General features: G+C 47.6%; 1 protein-coding gene across 1 annotated transcript in view; it reads right to left on the reverse strand.

Moving 5' to 3' along the window:
* The window catches only part of SPHKAP (SPHK1 interactor, AKAP domain containing), a 1,600,508-nt gene that overhangs the window by 697,283 nt on the left and 882,816 nt on the right, over nucleotides 1-20,409 (reverse strand). The gene's annotated exons all lie outside the window — the stretch shown is intronic.

The raw sequence follows: 20,409 nt of genomic DNA on the forward strand, positions 1-20,409 counted from the left end.
GGGAATTTTCGATGCACTTTGCCTTCAGGAGACTTGGCTAACCACTAAACCCCAACTAGATGGTTACGACATAGTTTTCACGTGTGCTAGAAAAGGTGAATCGGGAAGACCATCAGCTGGCCTCATTATCGCCATTAGAGCAGGATCAGGCCTGGAAATTTTCAAAATACTACAAACTCCTTATTGGATGCAAGCCGTGCTTCTTACAAGAAAATCCGTCACACTGAATCAAAAGGAAAGCTCGATTCTTTTGGTCAACGTTTATTGGAACCCTCAGGTAACAACCAACGAAGACCTCCTCAACGAACTTCAAAACGCTTTTGAGGAAGCACAGAAGATATGGGATGATCACAGTACCATTATAGGCGGGGATTTCAATGCCATATGTGAAGGAATTGGCAACCGCTCTACATCGCTAAACCTAAAATCTCCTGTGCGGGAGAGAGGTATTTTTCTGGACAAGATCATGGCCGAACGAGACATGCACAATCTTCACTGGCAGCGAAACAAAGCAAATCTGGCAATTCCTTCATGGCAACGAGACGATCAAAAAGGAACAATAGACCATATATTCGTCTCGAGAGACATCTTGCCAGAGATTTGCTCCTTTACAATCAGGCCAACAACTTTCAGTGACCACAATCTCTTGGTGATAGAAGTTTGGGCCACCAAATCCCAAACGATTCTGAACAATCTGCCACTGGAGATAACAGAAAAAGGTAAGCGAGTCAAAATATCTGCAAAGGGCATACGGGAACTGGAAGCCCAATTCGCTGGCTCTCAAATTACAGGATCAACAGCGTCTAAAAGAAAAGAGTTGGACCTGGACTACACACCCCTGCTAACCAGATTTTTAATGGAACCAGCTAAAGCATCGGTGGAGAAGAAAGACCAATCTTATCCCCATGCTTACAACAAAGATCTGGTAATGAAAAGGAAGGAACTTAGAAGACTCAAAAGATTAGCACAAAGAACTCCATCCTCAGAGAACAACGAAAAGTGGCTAAAATCGGCCCGGCACTACAGAAGCTGGCTTCACAACCATCGCTACCAGCTATACCTGAACGATTCTCAGCAAATGCTGTCAACCATCTGTGGCAAGAAGCCTAAAGAGTTCTGGAACTTGATCAAAGGAACACAAAAGAATACCAACGAGAGCATCCAGAACAACGTGGGCGAGGCACGCTGGATCGATCATTTTTCAAAATTATTTGCTCCCATTAGTGAAGTGAATGTAACTGAAACTCCGACGAGCGACCGCCACAAAAAGACAAGCCCATGGTCTATCCCTGACGATAAAGAGTCTATCCTAGACAAATTAAAAAAACTAAATAACTCGAGGGCTCCGGGACCTGACGGGATCAGCAACATGGAATTAAAAAAAAATCCTGAAAGCTGGGCCAACATCATGAGCGAACTCTTCTCCAACTGTAACAGTAAAAGAGCAATACCACCAACATGGCGAAAAGCCAATATTGTGCCCATTTACAAGAGAGGTGCGACAGACGATCCGAACCAATACAGGCCCATCGCCCTCTTGGACGTAATGGGGAAAGTTTTTGCGTCCTTGGCCCTAGACGCGTTCCAAGAATGGACGCGTTCGTCAAAAGCAATGGACCCATTCCAGAACGGTTTTATCAGAAACTCTGGAACTTCAACAAACATCCTACTTATGAGTGTGCTAAAGGGAAAGGCTCTTCAAAGTGGCAACCCAATCTATACCGTTTTCATCGATCTGGTACAAGCGTTTGACCAGGTAGATAGGGAACGCTTATGGGCGAAACTGGAATCTAAAGGCTGTCCGGAGTCAATTTTAAATCCAATCAAGGCTTTACATCAAGAAACATCAATTCGAGTTCGTCTAAGTGCTGACGGCCGACTCTCGGAAGAAATTGTAACAGCACGTGGAGTCAAGCAGGGTTGCCCTTTGGCTCCATCGCTGTACAACTCTTACATCGCCGATTATGAAGATTCCACTCTTACGATCAGACACTTTCCCCCGACAATGGGAGGGGAGAAGATAGACCGTCTACTGTACGCGGATGATATCATCCTGATGGATTTAACCCCTATAGGTCTTCAACGACAACTGGACAACATGGTAGCATATATGTCGAAAAACAACTTATGCCTTAACACCGCAAAGACCAAAGTGCTTACCCTGGGGAGATCCTCAAAGTGGAACTCTAAGTTTACCTGGCATTGTGATGGAAGGAAGCTGGAAAGAGTGGAAGCCTTTAAATACCTTGGGATTGTAATCAGTAACGATAAAGAGGAAAAACCCGCGCTTGAAACACTCTGGACAAAGTTAAAAAATCTCACAGCCCAAGCTAAGGCCGTGGACAAGAAACACGGCCGTTTTTCGATTGTACCCATCGTGAGATTTTACAAAGCCAAGGTTGTTCCTACCCTAGTTTATGGGATGGATGCAATGCTGCTAGCTCCGAACACCATCTGGGAGAAACTGGAAGCTTTTTTCTGGCGAAAGGTCCTCGGTCTAGCCCAATCCACTCCAATTGCACTAATAAGACGAGAGCTATGCATTTCCTCACTGTTGGCAATAAAACTGAGAGCCTCCTTGATGTTATACCGCAAGGTAATAAACAATCCAGAAGTCAAAGTATTAGACCTCATACGGAAAGAACTTAACGAAGGAAACAATCGGGCGCTTGTAAGCTGGGATCAATCCAACCGGAAAATGTTGGAAGAACTGGATCTTTCTGTTGAGACACTCATACACAATCCAAATCGAGTGTCGCAAAAACTTTTAGAAGCAGATTGGATCCATACCCAAGAAATGGCCTGGTCGTATTCCATCACAGCAAAATTACCAACTGCTCCAATGAAGCTAAACGACATGCGTGGCTACCTACTGAGGTTTCCAGATAAGAACTTAAGCCGTTTGTTCCTAAGATTCAAGCTGAACCAAATAAAAACCAACGAAATTTTGGCACTACGCAAGCAAGTACCATCAAGTTCCTGCCGCTTCTGCCAATCGATAAATGCCATCGAAAGCACAAAACACCTGCTAATGGAATGTACTGGGCTCAAAACGAAAAGAGATAAATACCTTGCAGTCCCATTGAAAAATTACCTCACCCTCGACGAAGAAAACCTCTGGATACTCCTGACGAACGGGAACAACATTAGATGCGTTATAGGAGTAACACTCTTCCTTAAATCCTTGATGCTCGAGTAGGAGGTTTTCCCTTAAGGCTAAGCCTACTAAATAAAGACACTTCTAAAAAGAATCCGGACATTTGATATATGAAGACTATTCATCCTATATTTTTGTAAAAATTGTGATACAATTAAAAACAAAATAATTAAAAAAAAAAAAAAAAAAAAAAAAAAAGACCCAAACAGACTCAGTTTGAGGAGGAGGTACAGATCTTCCAATTTGAGGGAGAGGGATCCTCAGAGGATCCTGGGAAAAGGATCTTCTCCTTCAGAGAGGGGGGAACTCCTCCCAGAGAAAAATGGGTCCCTAGGGATGCAAATCCAGACTGGGGAGATGTGGAGACTGAGCTACCGCCGCCCACCATCTCATCCCAGAACCAACAGCAAGAAAATCCCCTGGTTCAAACCCATCCTGGCGACTGCCTCCAAAAAGGGGGGGGCGGCCCAGAAACGGAGCCAGGGGAACCCACAATGGCTCTGATCTCCAGTTGCAAATTTTTTCTTTCAGATTCCCAAGACTCTCCACAGAATTCTGCCCAAATCTCCTCGCTAGCGATGTCCAAAACCAGAAAGTTAGCCCACCAGTTGTCCAAAAATGTACATTATCTGTGCCCCCTTGAGGAGAAGGAGGGAAGATATTATGCCCCGGTACAAGTACAGGGGCAGGGTACAATCTCGGCACTGGTGGACACTGGATCTCAAGCTACCCTTCTGTCCAGAAGGGCCTTTGACGAACTGAATGCAGGAAGGGGAGAGAATTACCAAATTCCTCTCACCTCTCTTCCTGGACAACTACAGAACTTTGACGGGAAGGAAATTCCCGTCGAGGGGACGGCAGATTTGGACATTAAAATTGGGCGACATAAGTTGAAACACCCGGTCATAGTTGTGACCCCAGAGGGCACCCCTTGTTTACTAGGGAATGACCTCCTGAGAAGGTTGTCACCCCTAATAGATTGTGTAAACAAGGTCCTCTGGACCCAGACTAGCCGACCAATAAAATTAAAACAGAGTGTCAACCATGTTAGTTTAAACGGCACATGCCACATGGTTGAACAAAAATCTGACCAAGTAGAATTTCACTTCCAGAACAAACAAATTCCAGACGTGACAGTAATAGCAGTAGGACAACAGACTGGTGATGGGGGGTCCTCTCTATTTCTGAAAATCAACCTTCCTTCCAGTCTAAAGTGGTATTCCACGCTGGAAGGAAACACTCTGAAATTCTATACTAATCCACAATCAGAAACTCCCACTCCTATAGTCCAGAAAGATGTGAAATCAGCTCAGAGCCTGGCTGAGATTCAGCAAATTGGAGAGCAGTTGTTCATCCCTGTTCAGTTAAATGATGGGAAGGACTCTGTTCTCGCTCGAGTGTGTGTGAACAACGGTAAGAGCTTCATCAGCGAAGCCATGTTCCGCCAACTCCCAAAAGATCCAGCCATTCCCACCTTCAAACTGATAGACAAATGGGAAATGGACCTGGAAGCACCTGACTCCAAACATCTCCTGCCAAGCAGGTGTATGCTCAAAATCTCCATTGGCAACAAGAGCATAGTCCATAATTGTTGGGTCGTGCGAGACGTCACTGCCGCCTTTTACTTAGGCAGTGACATTCTCAATCGCTTTGCCATTAGTTTGGACCTAATAAACTTCAAAGCTTGGTCCCGATTAGCGGATAATCCCATGGGCTTTGATGATCCAGAAAAAGCATTTAGGTCAGCTCAATTGCTACCTTATGCAGTTGAAATTCAGGTTAAAGAGGAAGTCACCATCCCAGAAAGGACCCGACAATTCTCCCTGGAAGTGAAAGTTAAAAGGGGACAAGAGTTGAAAAACCCTGATGCTTACATACATCTAAATGCTTCTCTCCAACAGCAAGGGTTGGGGGTAAACCCGACTCCATTAGTCAACATAGAACATGACCCCATTCTAATAGAGGTGGATAACAGCGACTTAAAGAGTATTACTCTAGCCGCAGGCACCATTATTGGAATGGCGGTTGATGACCGACATTTCTCCATTGATCTTGTAAATGAACTGTTAGGACCCATCCCCAAGGACTGTTTTGACAGTGACAGTGATGACAACGCAACACCAGACAGGATTTTTACCCGGCATGGGGGGAACTTCCTGGTGTACACTTCCTGCCCCTATGGTAAGGAAGATGTGACCTGTGACTTCAGGAGGGATGAGGTGATTTTCCAGGTCCATGAGGGCTGCCTTTCCCACCTGAAGCCTCCGGTCCAAATCAGCACTCTGACCAGGGACTTCTCCACCCAGCTGGAGGAGGCCGCGGAGATAGCCAAACCAGAAGTCTTTCCAGGCTTCAGGCAGATGGTGGAAGAGAGAGTCAACCTAGCTGATGCCTGTGTGACTCTGGAACAAAAGCAAAAGTTGAAACAAGTTTTCTTGGATTTCCAAGATCTCTTCGCGGTAGACTCATATGACTGTGGTTGCACTGACATCCATACAACAACAATCCCCACGGACCCTGGCATGACTCCTGTGTTTGTGAAGCAATATCGATTGCCTCTCGCATCAATGGAGTCCCTTACTGAAATAATTAAGAACCTTGAGTCCCGGGGAATAATCCGTCCAGTCCACAGCACCTTCAATAATCCGGTGCTGGGGATATTAAAGCCAAACGGCCAGTGGAGACTCTGCGCCGACCTCAGGGAGCTCAACAAACGGGTCCATACTTCCCGATGGCCACTGCCCTACATTGACCAAGGGCTGGCCCAGATCCAGGGGTCACAGGTATTCACTGCAATAGACCTGACCAATGGGTACTGGACCGTGCCTGTCAGTAGGGAGGACCAATACAAACTGGCTTTTACCTTTGGGGGCCAGCAGTACACATGGACCCGGACTCCCTTCGGATACCTCAACTCTGGCAATGAGTTCAATATTTTCCTACATAAGGCCATGCCCGACCTGGGTGCAAGGGGTAACCTGGCTTATGTAGATGATGTCCTCATCAAAAGTTCATCTGTGGAGGAACATATAGCGGAGATCCGTTATGTTCTGACACAGTTGAGGGCCGCCGGAGCAAAACTTTCCTTTCAGAAAGCACAGTGGTGTAGAACCTGTGTTAATTTCTTGGGGCATGAGATTACTCCTCAGGGTCTTTGTCCCCAGGAAAAGAAAGTGGAAGCACTTCAGAAACTGAAAGACCCCACAACCCTGCGGGAACTAAGGAGCCTCCTTGGACTGACTAATTACAGCAGAAAGTTCATTGAGGGCTACGCAGAGATCACCAGACCCCTGATTCATCTCCTGAAGGGGGGGGTCAAGTGGGAATGGGGTCCAGAACAATCCGAGGCAGTAAGACAACTCAAAAGAAGCCTCTCACAAGCGCCTTGCCTAGCTTACCCTGTCAGAAACAAGGAGTTCTTCCTGGAGACGGGGTTCTCTGATACGTGCTTGACGGCAGTATTATACCAAAAGCATGACAAGGTCAATAAAGTAATCTCCTATGCGAGCAAAACTTTATCCTCTGTGGAGGAAAAATTCAACGATTGTGAGAAGGCACTCCTGGCAACGGTGTGGGCATTGAAGAATTACCGCCCGTTTATCCAGGGGGAACACATCATAGTGGAGACTCCACACCAGCCTCTGCAATATCTCCAAAGTGACAGAATCCGGGCCGGAAATGTGAGTAATTCCCGAATTACTTCCTGGATTCTGTCAATGCAAGGCTTTCCGGTGGAGGTCCGATATGGCCAAAACAAGAAGAGTCCCCTCGCGCAAGGTCTGGCTGACTTGCATGATTGTGCCAGAGAAAACTGTCTCGAGGACGAAAGTCTGAAAATCAAGGACAACATGGAGGCATACCTTAATTCCCCACACAAAGTCTTTGAAGAAGACAAGTGTGAGGGAATGCCCACTGTGTATGTGGATGGATGCTCTTACCATGTTGACAACGACGGGGAGAAAGAACTGGTGGCTGGCGTAGGGAATGCATGGGTGAATGAGTCCCCAGAACCCTCCGCTGGATACAAAATTGGTCCCCGAAGTAGTCAGGTGGCAGAATTGATGGCTGTGCATCAGGCCATCCTCACTGCTGTCCAGCATCAACTCCACGAACTGGTCATAATCACAGATTCGGATTATGTACGGAACGGGTTCGTGGAGCACCTGGTTAATTGGAAGACCAGAGGCATGGTATGTGCTAACAACAAACCCTTGAAACATGGGAAGTTGATCCAAAACATTGATGATCTGGTCACCTCGAATGGGATGACCATCTATTGGAAGAAGATCAAGGGTCATTCCAAAGTAGAGGGACCAGACAAAACTGGAAATGACTTAGCTGATCAGCTGGCCAAAACCGGGGCCATCCAAGGGGATCTAATTGAGATTGAGTCCCTGTTGGGGGAAATCCAGGTCACTGCCATCACTAGGTCCCAGACAAATGCTCACAACGACCTTTCAATTGCACAATGGAGTAAGGAGACCCCTGATGCTGATTTGATCACCGCTCAGAAGGGGGATCCAATAATTGGTAAATTTTACCAGCACCTTGAGGACCCTGAGAACTTTCCCCTGACGGATACCGATTACATTGGGAAAGAGGACCTAAGAGTGTTGATGAAATGTCCAAAAATGTTCCGGATCCAAGACGGTTTGTTGGTAAGAAAATCCAAAGCTGGCCACGACCAGTGGGTGGTTCCTACCTCATTCCGAAGCCTGATGTTAAGTCACGCCCATGATGCGGCCACCGCCGGTCATAGGGGGTTTCACATAACATTGGAAATCTTAAGAGAGGTTGCATACTGGCCACACATGGGCCAGGACCTCAACCAATATTTGAAGGGTTGCCTTGTGTGTGCACAATTTCAGCCATCATCCCTCACACACCGGGCGCCTTTACAAAAGAGGGGAATGACACTGCCATGGTCAGATTTACAAATCGACTTTGTAGGCCCTGTGATTCGCTTGGCTAGGGGGAATAAGTACATGTTGACCGTGACATGCTTGTTTACCAAGTGGGTGGAATGTCTCCCAGCCCCAAATTGCAAGGCAGAAACTGCAGCGGCCTTGATGATTAACCACATCTTTTCCCGTTTTGGTCTACCTCAAAGGATTGAGTCAGACAGAGGTAGCCACTTCACCAGTGAAGTAATGACAAAGATGTGGGAGATACTGGGGGTCAAGAGAAAGCTGCATATTGCTTATAGACCAGCTTCTTCTGGGGCAGTAGAGAGATATAACCGGACAATTGTGAGCATATTAAAGAAGTTTGTGGCAGATTCTGGGCCAAGTTGGGATATCCGATTACCTCTGGTCCTAATGGCCATCAGATCTACCCCTTCATCTGCAACCAAAATGTCACCATTTGAGTTGATGACTGGGCGCAAGATGGTGCTTCCGCAGCATTTGCTCTACAGGACCCAAGAGCAGACACTGATAAATGCCTCCACTACTCATGAGTATGTAGAGAATTTAAGGAAACACCTCCAACATGCTTTTGCTTATGCTCAGCGGAATCTAGAAAGATCGACTGATAGCATGAAGACCCATTATGACCTGAAAACTTCCAGGAAGGAATATCAGGTGGGAGACCGGGTCTATCTATACAACTTCCAAAGGAACCAGGCCAAGCAGCGCAAATTTTTGCCTACATGGAAGGGACCCTTTGAGATCGTCGATAAGATCTCCCCTGTGGCCTACAAGATCCGCATCCCCAAAGGTGGTTCGGCAGAGGGGGAAGACAAGTGGGTCCACATAAACCAGTTGAAATGTTGCCATCCCAGGCACACTCTGCAACAACTGGAGGAATCCTCTGGAATCCTAGCGGGTACTGTATCAGACTAATTCAGTTCCAATCATAAAACCTACCACATCTAGTCTCTAAAATATTGCGATTTACATGAAACTGTCTCTAGTGATGCTGTTTTTTTTTTTCAAAATAAGAATGTAATATTTCGTTACGATGAAATGCATATGCTGCCCCACTATCTCAACAGTGGTGGAAAAAAAAATCGTCTATGAGTAGATATTGCCGCTCTTCCTTTATCATCCTAGGAGAGATGAAACCATGAAGGATGACCAAGAAGGACGATCCGGAGACCGGGAGCAAAGACACAACGGGCCCGGGGTACCGCCCAATCTTCCCATCAGGACCGGCGAGGAGAACTGATCGATCTGACCGGATGGAGAAGAAGATGCTGAACTGTGCCATATACAGAAGAGGAAGAAGATTATGCGGACAGACCGGTGCGTGGGTCAAAACCCTTGGGCACGCGACTCCCCATCGACCCAAACTCAAAGTGCAGTCACGTGGGGGGGCTTGTAGGGTGTCCTGACCCACGTTTAAGCTACCCTGCTACAACATTTGGTGCTGTGGGCTTAGGAAATTCAAGATGGCGGAAAACCCACATGTGCGCCGAAATCCAGGAAAGCTGCGCAGTTGTGCGCACACCAAAATGGTTACCTAACTTGCCACCCACCAGGGTAAAGAAAGGTCTTTGTTAACAAAATCCACTTTTACTGATGTCAAAAAGTTGCTGAAATCGTGACTCATTGGACCACTTTAAAGATTCAACCCTTTTTGTGGGGTTCCACATAACCATCTTACTGTAAGGAGCCCCATCAAAACAATGTTAAGCAAGGATTTACTACCATGTAAGAACCATTCCTGTTTAGAATGCATTAATCCAAGAAAATCCCAAAAATGGGTGCAGTACCAGTACTCACCACTATCCAAAAGCCGGCGTTTTAAAACCCACTGTGTGTTTTTCTGAAGGCAAGCAAAATGCCTATTTCAAACCTTGCAACATGTGCAAAATATTCACTGAACACCAGCAGACATTTGGCAGAATGGAGTTTTGTGTGCCTACAAAATCTGGGAAATGAAGAGCCCAAAAACAATGCTTATAACAAAAATGCTATGGAGTCAGCAGCTTAAGCCTAACTGCAACTGGATTTAAAACCACCAAAATCGAAAATGTTAAATTAAATGAGTGACCTATGTTTGGTGTCACATGCCTTTGTAACTGTTGAAATGTCATAGTTTTGCACTTAGAATCAGCATTCTAGCTGCATGTGTAAAATTACAAGTTATTTTAAAAGCAACAAAAAGTTAGCTGAAGGTCTGGCTTAAGGAACTTGATTTTGCCTAGCAACGGATCCCATCAGGAGTGAAACTTGAGTCACAACTATGTTCCCAGGTCAATGTTCCTTTTGCTGCCCATACTAAGGATATGCCATCTATCTGATAATTGAATTTCCTGTGCTCTGCCAGAGAGTGAACAAAGCCCTCTTCACTCAGGCAAAGGTTTTTATTACCGCAGTCGTAAATTGTAGCTTCCTCTTGGCAGGAGCTGGGAGGAGCACTGCCTGTGAGAGCAAGCTGGCTTGGCAGAAACTGGAAAGACTGGTTTCTATACCATGTGACCTGGGAAACCACACCCCTTTGGAGCCAGAACATAACTTTAAAAAGATGAATAACTCATAGAGCGGACATGTGAAAATTTTATAAATGATACCATAATTCTTGTGATTTTTCTGCCCACATTTTAAGAGGTTTTTCGACCCGGTGGTATGTTCAGGGGGGTTTTAGCGGAAAAGTGGATATTACTCTAAATGTGTGCATGTTAAAAATCTGAAACTTCATCAGTTAATGTCCCTACCCCCTGCACACATGTATGTAAAGTTGGGTCCATGTCGGAAATTGAAAATGCAGTTAAAAAGTCAATTATGTACACTCTTTGAATGCAAGCTCCGAGAATGAGCAGATTTGGACATAGACATGGCTAAATTCAGCCACACCATGTATATGTAATTTCAAACAACTGTGTAACTCTGAAGTATGGATTTTGATCATATATATATTTGGGTGCACAGATGATAAGGGAGGTTGTTTCAAGAGATCATAAAATGACATCAATCTGACTCACAGTTCAGTTTGCCAATCAAGCGGAGGAATGGAAGCCTGACCAATGACGAATGAGAGGGGCAAGTCTAGTGATGCAACACACACACCCATTCTCAAGAAACAGATAAAAGCAGAGAGTCAGGACACATAGAGACATTCAATTTCATCTGCCGCTGGAAGCCCTGCCGGAAAAATCCATACTTACCTCCATCAAACTCCAGAAAGCCAAACTAGAGACTTCAATCTATCCAGAGCAGAGACCAGACCAGAGAGAAAGCAGTGCTGTGCCTAGCAGAGACCAGACCAGAGAGAAAGCAGTGCTGTGCCTAGCCGAGACTAGACCAGGCGCTGTGAGCAGAATCCGGAAAGACCTGACCAGACTGAAGATCGTGACCAAGTCGCTTTCCTGTTCAAAATCTCTTGTGAGTACTTAGCAAAACTCAGAACACATCTCTTAGTTTAAATTCATCTAATTCAATCTATTTAACCTAAGTAGAACTGCCTCCTATCTGTCACCTGTCATTTCTAGTAAAATTTGTCATTTGGAAAAAGTGTGCGTTTAAAATTTACAAAACCAAAAACGACCTTTACTAAATTACTCATATCTCCGCAACCGTTTGGGCTAGAGACTTGCAATAACTTTCATTTGGAAGCTGAGATCCCAGGCTTTCCTAGGACCCCAAAACGGTAGAGATAGTCCTTGCGGTTCCTTTGTAATAGCGCTCGGCGCATCCGCGAATTTTGCCGCGATTTGCAATTTCTTCACATGTAAAAAAACTGCTGCTGCCTGATTTCATTTGCCAGAAATTCTTTTAACCTGCTAACTATCCCTGCATCATTGCTAGTGTGAGCCTGGACTAATATTAACTAGATACCACTCATCCTGAACCTCTAAAAGGGAATTAAGAGCGTTTCCAGCATATTTCTCATTCATTGCTAGCACCTATCAAAGCATTTGCCTGTGTTTTCAAACTTCTGTTTAAGCTTGCTGGATTGAACTGAATTACAGTTGATTGCATTTCTGAGAACTGTGTGTTTTCCTTCCATTTCCTTGCCTTGCATCAAGGGGGGGAGGGGAGTAGCCAGAGAAAAGTGATTACATTGTTTGGTTGAAATCATATTGCGTATTTTCTGTACTGCATTCATTGAATATTGCATCCACCTGAGCCTACATAAAGCATCCTCTACCACATTATACTTTTGTTCCTATTTACCAGTGTGCTACCTTATCCATTTCATGTCAACTCATTAGTGATTAAAGAAGTGTGCTAGTGCCAGATTCTCCGTTGTTAATATTTACCATATCAGATTAAGTGTGATATTCAATTATTAATTTATTAAAAAGTGTGATATATATTTTAATTTATCAAATAAACCTTTTAAACTTGCAAAACAGAATTACTTCTTGGCTCAGTGGGGTCAGGGGGATTCCAAGAGAGGGGTGTTATACAAGGGTAGTCATCCAGAACGCATGAACTGGACCTAAAGATATATCAATAAGGGTTTTCATTCAGTATTCTAGACTAGGCGTTAACTTGGCTGTAGTGCTAAATTGAATCCTCTTACAGGGTTCACATGATCCGAGTCATGCCAGGACTCTGCATTGGCATGGGGCTTCAGACAGGTGGTCATGACCGTGGCAAAGACATCCAGTGTACCTGACATAGAGTGGAGCATGGAGTGGGCCCTGTCAGGATGGGAGTGAGCCTAAGGGGGAGCTGGATGGGGGGGAGATTTTGGCAGCATGAGCCTCGACTGACACACACTTCATGGGTTGGAATACCAAGAAGGTGTGTGACAGTGGTGAGGGTGGCTTTGCCTCTGGTGTGGTGAGGGTGAGCTGGGAGGAGAGGAGAATGTGATCACTCCAGGAGAGAGGAGTGCAGAGATGGACGGAGAGGGGAAAGTCAGATGAGATCAGAGCATCAAGAGTGTGCCCTGCAGAATGAGTAGGGACAGACGGGAGTCTAGAGGGTGAGAGGGAGTTGCTGAGGTCACAGAAAGGTCACGTGGGGGGGTCAACAAGCATGCAGGTGGATGCGTACAGCAACAAGGAAGAGGATTTCTGTGTCTGGGGACATGAGTGAGGAGGAGAGGTGAGGACACTCAGAAAGGAAGTAGTACATTTGACCAGTTTTCCCAGACACAGTACGCACAGTTTGTGAATGTCAAGGTGTGGTAGAGGGAGACGTCACACAAGCCATTCCAGAGTGGAGTAGGTCTAAGTAGGAGTGACAGTGGCAGGAATACCCTCAGGGAAGCCAAGGGCACACCCCCCCTGCACAGTAGTGGCGGGCAAAGGAGAGGGTCTCCTGAACATCAGGTAGGAGTGTGTGAAGGATGCAGACAGAGCTGGCCGTCAGACATGTTTCCATGAGACCAAGGATGTCAAGGTGCATAACCTCATGTAAGTGACAGATATCGGAGGAATGCCTGATGCAGCCGCAGTGAAAGGAGTGTAATTGTGGAGGAGGTTGACAGCCTTGGAGGACTTACGGGGAGTGCTAGAGATCAGAGGTGCAGCATGTGTAGGAGTTGGAGTGGGAGGCGGAGAAGGATCATGGGAGGGTGCAGGGAGGCAGTGCAGGATTGATGAGGAGAGAGGAGGGGGGACAGCAGGAGAGGTAAGGAAGTTGATGAGATGTGGCTAGCATTTCTCAAGGAGAATGAGGTTGGCCTAAGGGCCTTGGACTGAGATGCTCCCATTACCATGCACATCAATTGTGGCCTCTGAGGATTGGAAGGAGGCCAGGAGTACACCCCAACGGGTCCCACCATTGATGGTGGAAGAGGAGCAAGGAGAGAGGACAGGGACCATGTGAAGGGTCTATGGGACAGGCAAAGGCATGTATGAGCAGATGTCAGTGAGAGTTGGCTTTGAGTAGGCTCAGATGCACTTGTCAGCAATAGGGTGGGTCGCATTGGAGGGCAGGGTGCCCTCATTTGACTGTTAGCAAGCAGGTGTCGTGAGTAGGGCACGATGGTCTGAACTGTAGAAGTCAGGGAAGATAGACCATGAAGAGCAGCATGGAGTGTGAGGGAATGGGGCTCGAAACCAGACGGTACCAAAGCACACAGGTAGGAGGTGGATGTCAAGGCAACATCCACAGTATGACAGCATGTTGGTTGGCATTTATATACAGAGGACGCATTAGCATGTGGTATCATTGCATGTCAGGCATGTGAAGATGAAACTTGATTGGCTGGGGGAAAGTATAGGAATGGTATGTAAGACATCAGATGAATAGACAGGGGAGTATGAGCAACAATGTAGTGACAAAATGACAATTCAAGGGCAACTTCCATGGTGTAGGGCCATATGTGCACTGTTGCCAGTTGGGATAGTGCTGTGGGCAGATGGTGTTGCACTGAACATACTGGATGAGGCACATGGGTGCCACTATCTACTCTGCCACACACCCCCTTGACAGGCACCCAACATGGATGCTTCACACACACACCATGCACATGGATAATACACACATGCATGTGCACTCACCGGATGATGCCTCGTAATCAGGGAGATCTCCCACACCTTGGAGTTGTCCCTCGGTGACGTAGGATCCAGCTACGGACTCGTGTGGTGTGAGTTCTATTTCCTGTGCTGGGGACCCACCTCCAGTCACCAAGGTTGCGGCATGACTTGAGGCCAGCTTATCCTTTGCCCTGCGCTTAAGGTCATTCCAGCGCTTCTGGCAATCACTAGCTGTGCGCCTCACTACTCCAAGGGCACTTATTCTGTCAGCAATGGTCTGCCAGTGTGCCTGGCGTCTGGCATGTGTGGTCTTGGACCCTGCAACGATGACCATTTCCCTATCATGATCTGACACATACTGAACAAGTGCATTCAGTTCGGCGTCTGTGAAGCTTGGCTTCCTTGATGGGCCGGACTGTGCAGCCGTGCCTGGGGAATCAGCCTGTGCCGGACGTGCACTCTTCCTCTTGCGCTTGGAAGGGGGTGGGGATCCAGAGTGTCCTACGCCGCTGTGGACACTAGGGGCAGGAGCCGTGGTGGACTCAGTACTGGGTGTGTGGGATTGCACACTCAGCATGGGAGTAGGTGCAGGCATTGGGGGTAGTGGGATGGGGTCAGGCCTGATCTGAGGTGCATGAACTAGGACCGACACAGTCTTGGCAGGGTGTATGAGAGGTGGGGTGGATGGAGCCACACCCTGGATACGGGGGCCAGCAGATGACCTATCTGGCATAGATGCGCGTGCCCTGATGACACCAATGTGCACCGGTGCACGTGCAGTGGACCTGCTGACCTGGATGTCAGCGATGGGATCACCCTCGGACAGGTCTGCTGCCACAATGGGCTGGTCCAACAAGGGCTGATCAGGGTTGGTATCAGCCACATGACCCTCAACTGGGGGGGGGGGGCATGGGTGTCCCTGACTGGTCCTCCAGACTGGGGGGGACAGGGGCACCCTGCAAGTCACAACCACGTCCCCTAGTGGATCCTCCACGGCCACCACGTGTGGCTCGGCCACCTTTGCCACCCTTACGGCTTGCACGCCTCCCAACCATGGCACTGATGTTATTGTGCGTATGGGAGTCGGTGTGCACAATTGTCCTGGGCAATTGGGTGTCAAAGGGGTTGGGTACCAGATGGTATTCGTACCCTAGTGCAGTGGCAAGGCTATATGACACCCCTGGGGAAAGATGACGGGTCACGCAACGCACAGGCACCCCAGAAAAGTTAAGGAACGTGCACAATACCCCTCCTAGACCACGTGTGCTGATGGAAAACCCTGCACTACGCTGTGGCATCCAGTAACACAATGAACGTATGCGTGTCACACGCAGCCTAGAATGACCTCTGAAGGGGTAGGCTACACACGGGGCAAGCACAGAAGTTAGATACGTGCGTGACTCACCGTCTGCCAGGTAAAAGAGCGTGAAAAATGAGCGCGTTTGGTTGGCAACACCCCCGCCAAAAGAAGATGTGTACGCTGTCTGAGGAGACAGGACAACAGTAGAAGGGGACACTGTTTGAGGGAACAGGCCCAGGTAAACCAGTACAAGAGGAAAAAGAGAAAAAGCTGTCAGAGGTAACAGGGAGTACGAACTGGAAACGCCGTGAAGTAAATCGCGTGTGAAACGACAAGAAGTACAGAATTCACCCACTCGCTCTCCACGAAAAGCACGTACAAGGAAATGGTGTTCAACACTACCTTATATACAGGCCCACACGTACAGCGTCACTTACGGCGTGTACGTGCTTGGCCCATGTTCACCAATCACACGCTTTGTCACTTCTGCGTGTGGATCCTTTTTCACCAATCACACGCTTTGACACTCCTGCGTGTAGCTCACTTTTCACCAATCACACGCTTTGTCACTCCTGCGTGTAGATCAATTTTCACCAATCACACGCTTTGTCACTCCTGCGTGTAGATCCATTTTCACTAATCACACGCTTTGACACTGCACGTGCAGGTAACTATAGACGCACATATGCTGGTGACGGGTTTTCGCGCGATTCGCTGAGTGTGGGGTTTTCACGTGCTAAATCACTCCCTATCAGGCTGTCCACGCGTCCAAACACGAAAGACCACGCTCCTGGCCAGGAGGCCGAATTACAGTCCCCCAGAGCCCTGAGCACGCTCCCACCTGCCATCTGCTGCTGCCTGACTGCCTGCTGGCCACGTGCCCCACAGTGCTGGTGGGTGGGGGTGGTGGGAGACATGGGTGGGGGCCTGGTGGAGGGTGCCCCTGGTGGATGGGGGGTGGGGGTGGTGGGAGACATGGGTGGGGGCCTGATGGCAGGTGCCCCTGCACTGCTGGGGGGTGGGGGTGGTGGGAGACATGGGTGGGGGCCTGGTGGAGGGTGCCCCTGGTGGATGGGGGTGCAGGGGGACATGATCAGGTGTGCAGGGTAGTCCCCTGTTTTGTGGGCTGCCTGCAGGGGCCGTGGAGGGTGTACAGGGTACACCTGTGAGGGCCCACCCAGCCTATTCGCGTGTGATAATTCCCACGCACCCCTGTGATACACGTACCCTGGCCAATCGCGTGTTCTACTTCACGCGTACCCCTGTAATACACGTTCCCTGGCCAATCGCGTGTTGAACTTCCCGCTACCCCTGTAATACACGCACCCTGGCTGTTCGCGTGTGATAATTCCCGCGTACCCCGGTGATACACGTTCCCTGGCCTATCGCGTGTTCTACTTCACGCGTACCCCTGTAATACACGTTCCCTGGCCAATCGCGTGTTGAACTTCCCGCTACCCCTGTTATACACGCACCCTGGCTGTTCGCGTGTGATAATTCCCGCGTACCCCTGTAATACACGTTCCCTGGCCTATCGCGTGTTCTACTTCACGCGTACCCCTGTAATACACGTACCGTGGCCAATCGCGTGTTGAACTTCCCGCTACCCCTGTAATACACGTACCCTGGCTGTTCGCGTGTGATGATTCCCGCGTACCCCTGTGATACACGTTCCCTGGCCTATCGCGTGTTCTACTTCACGCGTACCCCTGTAATACACGTTCCCTGGCTAATCGCGTGTTGAACTTCCCGCGTACCCCTGTAATACACGTACCCTGGCTAATCGCATGTTAAACTTCCCGCATACCCCTGTAATACACGTACCCTGGCTAATCCCGTGTATAACTTCACGCGTACCCCTGATATGCACGTTACCCGCTTTGCGTTCCTTGTTTGGCAGCCCTGTAAACTAGTCCAGGGTTAGCGCAGCCCTTTGCGATGATTTAGCGATTTTGATGGCTTTTCCTTGCACGAGGGCGTTCTTGGGGGCGTTACTGGCGCTGCTGCAGGGTCGCTGCGATACTCTGCGCCACGGCTGGTTTGGGTGCCTAAAATCCATGAATACGCTGTGCGCCGGATTCGGTTTTGGCGCACGCGGCTGGCGCAGACTATCGCACGCGCACGCTGTGCACCAGCCGCGTGCGCTACTTGTGCGCTGAATTCTATGAATTACCCTGTGAGTCTTTAGGGCAAAGAAGACATAGGGCCTCATTACACGGATGGCGGAGAACCATGGCGCTATTAGCGCGATGGTTCATGCCGGTAAAATACCGGCACCGCCTTGGCGGAAAGGGGAATTACCACCCCATTCCAAGGTAGGCGGGACGGTAATTCCCCCTTCCACCATTGCCCTTCCCCATTCCCATTTTTGCCCCATAGGGCATAATGGGAATGGGGAAGGCGCTAATTACGGTACCACAATTTGCGGTACCGTAATTAGCTCCCTGGGTCCCTTTGCGGGTTGGTTTTTAACGCCTGCAAAAAGCAGGCTTTAAATCCCCCAACCCGCAAAGGGACCTCGTATTAAGGCGGTAAGGATTAAATCCTTACCGCCATCCGTGTAATGAGGCCCATAGAGTGCAGATAGAGAAGTGGTAGGTGGATTTTAGGGGAGTCAGGTGGGAGACAGGGAGTCCAAAGAGAAGAGAGGGGCAGTAGAAGATACGGGAGAAAATAAGAGAGGAGATTAGGAGTTTAGAAGTGTGAAAGTTGAGGGAGGAGTGGATCTTGCGGATGTTGAAGAGGTGGTGCTGGCAGGCACGAGAGGTTAGAGAGATGTGGTTGGAAAAGGATAGAGAGGAGTCAAGGTGGAGGCCAAGGTTGCGCAAGGGTCGAGATGGGGAGATTGGAAGGGGGAAAGTGGATGAAGGGAGGATGGGAAGGTGAAAGAGTGCTAGGAGGGAAGAACAGTACTTCAGTCTTGCCAGTATTGAAGGAAAGAAAATGGGATGACATCCAATTTTTTATGGCCGTAAGGCAGGAAGAGAGAGTGCGGTGGAGGTCAGAGGTGAAGGTAGAGAAGGAGAGAAAGAGCTAGGTATCATCCACATAGACGTGGTGGGAGATGCCGAAAGAAGAGATGATGGGGGTGAGAAGGGAAGTAAAAGGAAAGGTCCGAGTACAGAGTCCTGGGGAATGCCATAGTTCAGGGGGAAGTTGGAGGAGGTGCGGCCACACCAGGAGACAGTAAAGGATTGGTTGGGGAGGCCAGGAGAGGACAGTGCCTTATGTTCTTAAGTTATTAGTTCTCCTTGTTCTTAGTGTAACTTATGTTCTGGCATCTATGATAAAGAAAGCATGATAGGGGTTACTACATGGCTAGAGAGGCATTTTGGTGGAGTCAGTCTGGTCATTTCTTACTAAGGCATGACTTTTTTTACTGGGCATCTACAATAAAGAAAGCATGATACATGCCAATGTGTGGCTAGACAGGCATTTTGGTGCAGCCAGTCTAGCCATTTCTTACTGTGGCATGACATGTTTTACCGAGCATCTATGATCGAGTCAGCATGATATGTGTTATTAAATGGCTATGCTGCAATTAAAATGCAGTCAGTCTAGTCACTACTTACTGTTGCATGACTTATGTTCTTGCATCTATGAAAAAGAAAGCATGGTAAGTGTTATTGCGGGGTAGAGGGGAATTTTGGTGCAGTCAGTTCTAGCCTTTTCATATTGTGGCATGATATTTTTTACTGGGAATCTAGGAAAAAGAAAACATGTTAAGTTTTATTACATGGCTATGCAGGCAATATGGTGCAGCCAGTCTAGACATTTCTTTGTGTGGGATGACATTTTTTAGTGGGCTTCTGTAATAAAGCAAGCATGGTAAATGTTATTGCTTGGCTAGACTACCATGTTGGCACAGCCGGTCTACCTATGTTATCTTACTGTGGCTGGGCATCCAAGGTAAAGCAAGCATGATAAGTGTTATTACGTGACTAGACTGGCAGTTTGGTGCAGCAAGTCTACCTATAATATCTTACTGTAGCATGACATGTTTACTGGCCATGATAAAGTAAGCATGCACAGTGTTATTATGTGGTTAGATTGCTTTTTAGTGCAGCCAGTCTATCTATGTTTTCTTAGTGCGGCATGGCATTTTTTCTGGGTAGCAATGATAGAGCAAACATGATAATTGTTATTAAATGTCTAGACTGGCCTACATTGGTCCCACCAGTTTGGACATGTTTTCTTATTGTAAAATTGAATATTTAATGCAAAGACAACAGAAGGATTTTCTTACTTAGGGATACTGGCATAGATTGGCCAAGCCAGCTTGGACATGTTTTCCTATAGTATCATTACTGCCATTATGTGCAAAACAAATATGAGCATGCTCTTATATGGGAATACTTACATATAATGTTGCAGCCACCATGAAAATGTATGGGCACAGCCAGTGTGAAAATGTTTTTTTTTTATACTGGAATATATTGTGGGGAGCGGCACTGTGAACATGAATTGGGGCATGTTACTGTGCACTGTTGATGACTTGCATCTATTGAATGTTTTCATGAGTTACCCAATTTTTCACAGAAAGTGTACTGTATAATGCATCATTTTAACCCA

Source organism: Ambystoma mexicanum, chromosome 10, assembly GCF_040938575.1.
Source record: "Ambystoma mexicanum isolate Mex_15411 chromosome 10, UKY_AmexF1_1, whole genome shotgun sequence".
NCBI classification, from domain to species: domain Eukaryota; kingdom Metazoa; phylum Chordata; class Amphibia; order Caudata; family Ambystomatidae; genus Ambystoma; species Ambystoma mexicanum.